Source organism: Micropterus dolomieu, linkage group LG08, assembly GCF_021292245.1.
Source record: "Micropterus dolomieu isolate WLL.071019.BEF.003 ecotype Adirondacks linkage group LG08, ASM2129224v1, whole genome shotgun sequence".
In the NCBI taxonomy this organism is placed as follows: Eukaryota; Metazoa; Chordata; class Actinopteri; order Centrarchiformes; family Centrarchidae; genus Micropterus; species Micropterus dolomieu.
In genome coordinates, this window is record NC_060157.1 from 23982238 (window position 1) to 23994026 (window position 11789).

Sequence of the window (11789 nt, forward strand, 5' to 3'; positions counted from 1 at the left end):
AATGATGCAGAAAAACTAGTCCATGCATTTGTTACTTCTAGGCTGGATTACTGCAATTCTTTATTATCAGGCTGCTCGAAAAAGTCCATTAAGACTCTACAGCTGATCCACAATGCTGCAGCACGTGTTCTGACAGGAACCAGGAAAAGAGATCATATTTCTCCTGTCTTAGCTTCTCTGAATTGGCTTCCAGTAAAATCCAGAATAGAATTTAAAATCATTCTTCTTACCTACAAAGCTCTTAATGGTCAGGCACCATCTTATCTTAAAGAGCTCATAGTACCTTACTACCCCACCAGAGCACTGCGCTCCCAGAATGCAGGGTTACTTGTGGTTCCTAGAGTCTCCAAAAGTAGACTAGGAGCCAGAGCGTTCAGCTATCAAGCTCCTCTCCTGTGGAACCAGGTTCCAGTTTGGGTTCAGGAGGCAGACACCATCTCCACATTTAAGAGTAGACTTAAGACTTTCCTCTTTGATAAAGCTTATAGTTAGGGCTGGCTCAGGTGAGTCCTGAACCATCCCTTAGTTATGCTACTATAGACCTAGACTGCCGGGGGATTTCCCATGATGCACTGAGCTCCTCTCTTCTCTACTTTCTCTCCCTCTGTATGCAACCTCATCCCATTATTGCATGTTACTAACACAACTTCTCCCCTTTCCGGTAGTCTTGTGCTTTCTCGTCCCTCTCCTCTCTCCTCCTATCACTTCCTGCAGGTGTTTCTGGCTCTGGAGCTGTGGCTGCGGGTCACCTGCTGCCCCCATGTTCCTGCTCGACACCCTCTGCTACAACAACTATTGTTATTATTGTTATTATAATCAATAACATTATGATTATTATCATTAACTACTATACATATCTATACCCTTTTTCATTTAGTCTATAGCAACATCACCTTTACTGTCTGTACCTCTGTGTTTATATTGTGTAGGCTCCCTCTCTTTTTCTCTCTGTTCCTCTCTTGCCCTCTCTCTTGCCCTCTCTCTCTCTCTCTCTCTCTCTCTCTCTCTCTTGCCCTCTCTCTCCCCCCTCCCTCTCCCCCCCCTCTCTCCCAACCGGCCGAGGCAGATGGCCGCCCACCCTGAACCATAGTTCTGTTTGAGGTTTCTGCCTCTGTCACCTAGTGCTTGCTCTTGGTGGGAATTGTTGGGCTTCTGTAAATAACATCATAGAGTATGGTCTATATCTGCTCTTTTATGAAAAGCGCTGTGAGATAACTGTTGTTGTGATTTGGTGCTATATAAATAAATTTGAATTGAATTGAATTGAATACGTGGGAGTTCCACACCCAAACGTGTTGACCTTGCTTATACTTCCCCTAGAGGTTGAAGTGTGCGAATTTTTGCTCCTGAGGTTGTCTCAGGGGTCTGTACCTACTCTGTATGTCTGTAGCACTTAACGTCTAGGCCGCAGTATCTCTTTTAGGCAAAAATGTACGGAAAAATAATAATAAAAACGAAAATGGATAAAATAGGGTTCCCAGCTCCACTGGTCCTGGTGCTGGGAACCACGATGGCTTGCAATCGGATTGGACCACTAATAAAGACCAGCCAGCCCAAAAACCAACACGGGTTCCCAGCCAGCCCTTGCGGTTCCCATGCCCCCCTTGGGCTTGGACCGAAGAAATGTCATTTAGCTGACGCTTTTATTCAAAGCGACTTACAATATATATGATAGAGGTCGCACGTCTCTGGAGCAACTAGGTAACCCCTAGTGTCTTGCTCAGGGACACATTGGTCGATGTGTCACAGTGGATTTAAACCCGGGTCTCTCACGGCAAAGGCATGTGTCTTATCCCCTGCGCCATCGTCTCCCCTTAAAAGCTCAGACAAGTCAATGGGATAAAACTGGTCAAAACAATCTCTTTGTTGGGGAAGGACTGCTGAAGGACCTCTGAGTAAGAGGCAGAGGGGCTAATAGAGGCTCTGATTGACACCACCTTATCAGTAATATAAGATAAAGACAATTCACAATCATCAGCACTTTAAGCTGAGGCACAAGGAGGGGCTGGATTTACCAGCTGATCCACAGTCTTAAATAGAAATCTAGGATAATGTTGATGTGTAGAAATCAGTTCAGAAAAATAGTGTGTTCTTGTATCCTTAGAACTGTTATTGTAGTTTGATAATAAATCCTTCACACTGAGGTAATGGACTTCGAGACTTGATCTGCGTCTGTTTTTCTGCATGCTCTTTTAAAGTTGTGAATACTGTCAATTATCCAATGCTTCTTACTAGCTGCAGACTTAGGTCTAACCTTTAGAGATGCAATAATATTTAATGATAATAAATAACACAATTCTGGAAGTTCTGATAAAAATCCTCCAGGCGTTTTTGGGGAGCAATATAATTATAGCAAATATGATTGGTTGCAGGCCACCAAGTTTAATAGTGAGAACTTCAAACTCCTCTTCATTCTGTTCAGTTAAATATGGTGTGCCTCAGGGTTTGGTCTTTGGACCCATTTTATTTTCCTTGTATGTGCTTCCCATTGGACACATTATTGAGAAACACAGACCCTGGAATGTTTAGTTCACTTACCGACAGCCTCTGTGAAATTGGACGTCAAATAATTTCCTCCAGCTGAACTCAGACAAAACAGAGATCCTGGTCATTGGGTCCCAGCAGATGGCAAAGCAAATACTGCCAAATGCTGTTTCCCTAGTGAATCACATCAAGCCTGTTGCTAAAAATCTTGGCATCTGGTTCGACAGTAATTTAAGTTTTGAGCAGCACACCACAAAGCTTATACTTAATTTGAGCTTAATACTTAATAGTTTTATCATGTTTTTACCATCTTAGAAATATATCAAAAATACGATCGATGTAAACTTTTAAGGACACTGAGACCATTTTACACGCCTTTGTCTCATCATGCCTGGATTACTGCAATATCTTTTTTACTTGCTTGAGACAAAAATCTATTGATCGACTCCAGATAGTACAGAACTCAGCTGCAAGGCTTTTGACAAGAAAAAGAAATATGAACACATATCCCCTGTTTTAGCTTTATTACACTGGGTCCCAGTATGTCTTGAAATAGACTTTTGATTATTTTTAATCCTATTCATGGCCTCTTGCCCTGTCATATCTCTGACCTTTAGTCCCATACACACCAGCACATACCTTGAAATCCTCGGGCAGAGGTCTGTTGTCTGTTCCAGAGTGTCGATTGAAAACTAAAGGGGACAAAGGGTTTGCAATGCCCAAGTCTCGGGAACAGCCTGCCCGAGGAAATCAGGGCAGATGAGTCAGCGGACACTTTTAAGTCCCTTCTTAAAACATACTTTTATAGGAGAGCCTTTCCTGAATTTAATTTATTCTATTTTATATATGTTTTGTCTTTACTTTTAAGATGTATTTCAGTTTCTTAAGTGTTTTCTTGTTTTATTTTAAGCACAAAATTTGTATTAATAATGACTACCAAGATTTTGGATTTTTTTAAAGGCAAAATTATTAGCTCAGCCTATGGCCTTTTACACAGCATAAATTAGCCTCATAGTATAATAATTTACAAGTATTATTTATATTTCACTATTTTTCATTTGGGGGGGGCATACAAAGTTCAGTCTCTTAACCAAAACTACTTGCTTAGAAAAAAACATTGCAAACAAAAACAAACTTTTCATTTCACAATTTCCACACACATCAGAAGATGTAGGCAAAAAAACACATCAAGAACAGAGTGCACACGCTAAAATATATTTGTGCTGTGCTCATATGCACCATTTTGGGTTTTTTTAAAAACAAAAAAGAAGGGGAAAAAACAGCATTGAGAGTATTTGCAGTGCAGCTGTGCTTGATAATGAAATATTCCAACTGAAAGAAACCTCTTTGTGAATGTAACTTATGTAAATAAGCAGAAACAGTGACTGAAAATCTCCAGAAACAGCGGTGCTGTTGCTCTTGCTAAGCACACAACAGACCCCAGGAGCAGATGATTGTTCAAATGAGAAAATCAAAGTAACCTCTTTATCACCTTACTTATACTTACTTACTTACACACACACACACACTCACAGAGCACTCCTGAGTATGCTCCCTATGAAACTTAAACCCACCTGTCTCAAACTGCATCAGCCAGAGAACTGTCTGTGTGTCTGTGTCTCTGTGTGTGTGTGTCTCTGTGTGTGTGTGTCTCTGTGTGTGTGTGTGTGTGTGTGTGTGTGTGTGTGTGTGTGTGTGTGTGTGTGTGTGTGTGTGTGTGTGTGTGTGTGTTTTATTTATTCAGTCATGTAATGTTGTGAAGGAGGCAATACTGGTTGGATCAAGTTCAAGTCCAAGAAATCTCTCAATTTTTTCAGTAATGTCACAACTCTTTAGCTGTGTGCTGTAACAGAGACAAATAGAGCTGACTCATTACTGCAGATCAGGACAGGCTGTGAGAAAGAGGTTAAACATCATTAAACTGCTCTGTGAGATCACCACATTTATTGGTTGTCACTCATCATTTATGGCTGTAAATGTCAGGATGTTATACCAATTTCAAATCTTATCTTATCTTATACTCTGCAAGCCTTCAAAGGGCCCAGCAGGTTGTTGAACACTGTGGCTTCCGTGAGAAAGTTGATCTATGTTGATGATGTATCATGCCTGCATGGCCTTAGACCATCTCTCACTCTCCTGACTTTCTTGACAGAAATGCTGGAAGAAGAAGCTGACAGCCTGAATGGGTGGAGGGTATCTTTTCTGTGAAAACATCATAAATCAAAGAAGAAGTTGGCTCTTATCGCCCTATCTCTCTATTAAACCAGGACGGAAAGCTGGTTTAAAAAAAAAATAAGTCCCCACTTCAAAGATGTGGCTTAGTGACCTCACAAACACAGTGCACTTAGGAAGAACAAGATATTCTCAAACTTCCTCATTTTGACATGATTTAGACACCTCTCACTCTTTATCTTGAACACGTGACCCAACAGTAGAATTTTCCCTCTGACATCAGCTGAGCAGAGAGCCGATGGTAGGATAGGGTGGTTGGGGTAGGGTGGGATCGACCTCGTGTGTCGCATTTTATTAAATTGTTTTCTGTATTTTGTTTTTATTCTAATTGATTTTTTTTCTAGTTTAATTTTTAATTAATTAATTTTATTTAATGTCACAACCTCATTTATACAAGTTCATTACAACTAAAGAAGAAAAAAAGAGCACTTTATGTTGTGACCATCTACTGTATGTCAATATGGTTGTAAACAGATCTGTACAGTTGTAATTGCATAAATGCCATTTGCTCAAATAAAACATTCATGACAAAACATTATAAATCAAGTGAATAATTTCCCCCTCCATGTTAAAGAGACAAAGTTCTATCTGCAAACATACTGATAACAGGCACCAAAATATACACAGATATCTGAGAGGTTATGGTTTTACATAGAAAAATTACGCAGTTTAAGTAATTAATAAGGGGTCAAACATGGTGTAAAATGAGCCTGTAATTTTCACTAACACAGTGGTTATTCTGCCACTCCTACAAAAGTCTACAAACACGCACACACAAATGCCATTTGACAGATACTTTTATCTATAATGCTTATTCATAACTCTTTCAGAAAATAGGTCACTACAACATAATAATCCTCACTATTAATTTATTATTAAGTTAAGATCAGCTAATTGGGAATCAGCTGTGCAGCAGGATTACTGCAAACATTAACTAACAACCATCTTCTCCCCAAGAAATGGCGGATTACTGCAAACATTAACTAACAACCATCTTCTCTCCAAGAAATGGCGGATTACTGCAAACATTAACTAACAACCATCTTCTCTCCAAGAAATGGCGGATTACTGCAAACATTAACTAACAACCATCTTCTCTCCAAGAAATGGCGGATTACTGCAAACATTAACTAACAACCATCTTCTCTCCAAGAAATAGAGGTTTCACTAATTGCCTGCATGGTCTCCTATCTAGGCTACAAGCTAATTGTTGCTGTGAACTTATGGTGAATCCTCTTCTAATAGCAGTTTTATTAGCACAATCAATATGTGTCTTTGCTGCTCAGTTATCACCTTAGCCAATAGGTTTAGGTTAGTTACCAATAGCATGTAACTAACCTAAAATATGACAGATCAACAAAATCAACAGGTTGGTGTAGTCAGTAATAATTTATTGATCCCACATGTACAATAGCAAGCATAGCACGGAAAGTAAAGATTTGTTTAAAAGCTGAGAAGGGAAAGTGTTAAATGTTGTGTGCATGTGAGTGATAGGATTAGATAGAAATACTGATGTGCAGCTATGAATGACTGATAGTGGTCATCTTGCCTTAAAGAGCTGAGACCAAATTTTATTTCTCTGGGTTTTAGAGTTATAATTCAACCCAGACAAGAATTATATTTTGGGGACACATATCTACACACACACACACACACACACACACACACACACACACACACACAGACGTATATACACGTCAACAAATCTGATGTTCATTGGTCCAGTCTTACTGTATAGTGAATGGGACAGAACATTAGATAGGAGCAGTGAGGGTGTAAATAGCACCTCCTGAAACGGTTGCCAGATGTGTCAATCCACTTTTCCTTTTCCTTTCTTTTCTGTCTCACTAACTGAATGCAAAGACAGGACAATAAGGAAACAAGCAAGGGAGGCAAATACTGGAAGGACAGCTGGAAACTCATACAGAAACTATATTAAAAAAAGGAACGAAAAAACAAAGTCAGAAAAAAAAAAAAAAGAGTGATGGTAGAAGAAAGGAAATGAGAAGAAAAAGAACAGTCTGGGTGTAGATGGCATCATAAATTCAATATATACCATGTTTAATGAACTAATAATCACACACTGCATTTGTATACAATTGCATACAAAATTAGAAAGGATTCCCAGTTTGAATGCAGCAGAACCAACTGGTTTACCGATGAAAACAAGGAGGAAAGAAGAGTTGGTTGAATTACAGTATATGTAATATACAGAACATAGCTTATGTATTTACAGAGATAAAACAGGAGATGGAGAACAATCTGGGACCAAATACACCATCCAACGTGCATTTACAAAGTTAGCAGTTATCCATTATCTCTACCTTTATCCTGGAGTACACTCTATAACTATTTCATAAGACCAAAGTATATCACCACAGTCCACAGGATTCATACCCTGGATAACACATAGAAATAAATTTTGTGATACACCACAGAACATCTGGGTGGAAATGTGATGTAGCCCACCAAATTTGTAATTAAACGAAGGTTTTCAAGAAAACGATCTTTGGCTTGTAATCAGCCATTAATCAGTCCCTCCTTTATAAATGAGGTCCAAAACAGGGAAGTGATGATCAGCAGAAGGGAGGGAAAGGCCACAAGTGAAGAATACAAGACGAATAGTACATCACATTTCCAGGGTTGTATCTACAGTGATGTACCACTTATAACAGCATATACTGTATATCCATACAGTGTGTGGGTTATTGTTGCATATATGACCTAAGGGTTGTGGGTGGTAGTGGAGCATGAGGGGATTTACAGTGGATAGAAAAAGTCTACACACACCTATTAAAATGCCAGGTTCTTATGATGTTAAATAATGAGACAAAGATAAATCATGTCAGAACTTTTTCCACCTTTAATGTGAGCTATAATGTGAACAATTCAATAGAAAAACAAACTTCTACAAAAAATCTTCAAGGGGGAGAAATGAAAAATAAAAACCTTACAATAACCCGGTTGCATCCCTTATAACTGGGGATGTGGCTGTGTTCAGAAAAAAACCAATCACATTCAAACTCAGGTTAACTAGAAGTCATTACACACCTGCCATCATTTAAAGTGACTCTGATTAATCACAAAAGTTCAGCTGTTCTTGTAGGATTTTCCTGATATTTTCTTAGTTGCATCTCCAAACAAAAGCTATGGTCCGCAGAGAGCTTTCAAATCATCAGAGAGATCTCATTGTTGAAAGACATAAGTCAGGAGACGGGTACAAAATAATTTCCAGCATTAGATATACCATGGAACACAGTGAAGACAGTCATCATCAAGTGGAGAAAATATGGCACAACTGTGACTTTACCAAGAACTGGACGTCCCTCCAAAATTGATGAAAAGACTAAAAGAAAACTGGTCAGGGAGGCTTCCAAGAGGCCTACAGCAACATTAAAGGAACTGCAGGAATTTCTGGCAAGTACTGGCTGTGTCGTACATGTGACAACTATCTCCCGTATTCTTCATATGAATGGGCTATGGGGTAGGGTGGCAAGACAGAAGCCTTTTCTTACAAAGAAAAACATCCAAGCACAGCTGAAGTTTGCAAAAACAACACTGCACATCACCCGAGGAACAGCATACCCACAGTGGAGCATGGTGGTGGCAGCATCATGCTTTGGGAATGTTTTTCTTCAGCTGGAACCGGGGCCTTAGTCAGGGTGGAGGGAATTATGAACAGTTCCAAATACCAGGCAATTTTGGCCTTTTTTGGAAAACCTTCAGGCGTTAGAAAGCTGAAGATGAAGAGGAAGTTCACCTTTCAGCACGACAACGACCCAAAGCACACATCCAAATCCACAAAAGCATGGCTTCACCAGAAGATTGGTTTGGAATGGCCCAGCCAGAGCCCAGACCTGAATCCAACATCTGTGGGGCGATCTGAAGAGGGCTGTGCACGGGCGATTTCCACGCAATCTGACAGATTTGGAGCGCTTTTGCAAAGAAGAGTGGGCAAATATTGCCACGTCAAGATGTGCCATGCTAATAGACTCCTACCCAAAAATACTGACTGCTGTAATAAAATCAAAAGGTGCTTCAACAAAGTATTAGTCTAAGGGTTTGCACACTTTGTTTGCAACCAGGTTATTTGAGGGTTTTTATTTTTCTTTTCAATTGAATAGTTCACATTAAAGGTGGAAAAAGTTCTGACATGATTTATCTTTGTCTCATTATTTTACATCATAAGAACCTGGCATTTTAACAGGGGTGTGTAGACTTTTTCTATCCACTGTATCTATAGATACTGAAGCCAGAGACCAACGCACAGCGAGAGAATCTGTCATGGTTATTTTAATTCTGAAGACAGGAAAGACACAGAAACTGTAGGTGGACAGATGTGTGTCAGAGTGTGACCGTATGCTTTATATTCACATGGGCAAATACACTGAAGGGCTTTCAGGATAGGAAGGAATGTCCAGTAAAGTTGATGTAAATGTTTCCAGCTTGTGCATGGTTGCTGAAATGACTTTTTATTTAATATTATTGTTAAATAAATGAGTAATTGGGGTCTGGTTTCCAGCTGTAAATCCTTCATATCACAAGATCCAAATCCAGTGGTACTAAAATTAGGACAGACAGGCTTAAGCTCTGTATGTGAATACATAATACAGTACAAAATAAAGGGACATGAGGCCTCTTAGCAGAGAGATTGCAGTTAGGATGGCAAAGAGGAGAAAGAAAAGAATGATAGATGGGAGAAGGTCAGAGACATTGAAGCCTAAGGGGTAAAAACATGGCAACAAGAGAAACACTCCAATGGCTACAAGAAAGCGATCTATCACATACAGTACGTCTGTTTACAGATACAGTGAAATGTACAAGGTAGGAAAAAATAAGTCCCTTATTCTGCATCTCTTCTGCATTAATACTGTTAATTTCAGCAGTGGTTAAAATGACACGGTCACTGTAAATAAATCAGCACATCCCATTCCCTTTTCTACAGTAAATAAAATAAAGTACATATTCCATATAATATAATATTCAGGGACAAGCAACATTTGTAGGGATCAAACACACATTTCATGCTGTGAGAAGTGTTTGAAGTGAGCGTATGTTGTTATATTATTCTTATTAATATTCAATGAAAAAAAAAAAAAAAACTTACAAAATTAAGTGAAACAAAGTTAAAGCAAGCTATGGCACATTTTAAACAGACAGTACTCAAATGAAGTGGCAACACTACACATTTCAGAGATACTGAAGGATCTATTTAGCATTTAGACAATTATTTTCCCCTACCAAAATTAATAAATTTTGGCATACAACTCATATATATATATATATATCCACACACACACACACACACATAATTTTCATGCCATTTCATGCATTTCCTAAAGTTATGGCACAATGCTTTAAATGTATGTATTTATTTTAATGTATGTTTTTTTCAACAAAATCTGTCACATCTAATAAATGTCGTTTGATAGTGAACATTTGTGATTTGTCAAGTAGGATAACTGTGACTTATTGGAGGGCTCTGACTAATGGATCTCTTTTTTAACAGACTAAATATTTGTGTGGCATTGATAAAGTGGATTAGATACATGAAATGGGACGTTCAACAGTAACAAAGTAAAAAAAGACACTTATAGGAGGGTACTGTGATAATAATGACAGTTTAGTTGGGGTGTCTTGACTACGGGTGGGCTTTTGGCACTAAAATCCTAGTAAAAGTCCCAAAGTTCAGTTCTGTGGGCTGTTAAGTCAAAGGGCATAAATTACAACAGAAAAAAAAGCATCCCATCTTACTAACTGAGACGCTGTATATGGAGCAAATTTAGCTATAGAAAAAATTCTGATGCCTGAAACGGTTATGGGAGAGGAATCTTCTCCATCCACATTTTGAAACTAATCCAAAGGAATAGTTTTACATTTTGGGAAATACGGGAATTTGGGAAAAATGAGACTGATATATAGCAGCGCAAACATAAGCAGCTGAGCCTAAAGGCTAGAAGCAGGAGAAACAGTTAGACTGGCTCTGTCCAAAAGGTAACAAATTAGCAAAAAAACTCACTCATTAACAGACTATTTCTCAACTGGGACCATTAATTTCCTGGAGTCTCCAGGTTTTTGTAGAAATAGGATATAATGTGTTAAGTAGTGAGCTTTAGAGGTGCCTCTAGGCGGATTTTGGTGCCTTTGGACAGAGCCAGGCTGTTTCCCCGTTTGCAGTCTCTATACTAAGCAAAGCTAAACGACTGTTTGGGGTACCTTCATATTTATTTACCATACATACATCATAGTCGTATCAGACTTCTCTTCAAACTCTCAGTAAGAAAATATACGTGTACTTCCCCTCGATTTCTTTAACAACATACCAACAACTCAGATTTTCTAGGAAAATCAATCCAACCAGTTTAGCTTGATCTTGAGTTTACTGAGTTCACATTACATGATTTACAAGTAATGACATCCTATTTTAACAGTTACAGTATGTCCAGCTACAGAAATCTGACTGAAAAGTAGAAGCTGTAGAAGCTATATAGTGGGTAGGTAAAACAATGTATCATAATTGACTATGGCAGCCACGGACTGTATTGTAACATTGCCCAGAAGAGGGAAAGGTAAGGGAAAGAAGGAAGTGAAGGGAGGAGGGAAGTCTGTCTTAGCTGAATACATTTTCATTGCTAAATGAAGTGTGTGTGTGTGTGATGAAGTTACAATTACAAAACATACGTGAGTGTTTGTGTGAGATGAAATGAGTGGGGAGGTAGGGCTAAGCGTGATCACAGGATGACTTTCGTCAAAGCTATAGCTGTCTGATGGGGGGTAGGTTAAGGGTGTCCAGAGCACTGTGGTAGAGCTCTCTTAAAGCTCTTAACAGATACAGACGACAAAACATCTGGTTGAAGAGATGAGGCAACGGCTCCTGGAAAAACAGAAGACAGACAAGAGAAAGAGGAAGTGTGTGGCGGTAACAGAAAGAGAAAAAGTAAAACAAGTGATGTTGGCAAAAAAAATGTTGATGGCAAAAAAAAAAAAAAGAAAAAAAAAAAGAGATGTAGAGAGAGAGATAAATACATAAAAGTTTATATATTGCTATCCTCATGCTGAACTGTTTTTTTGCA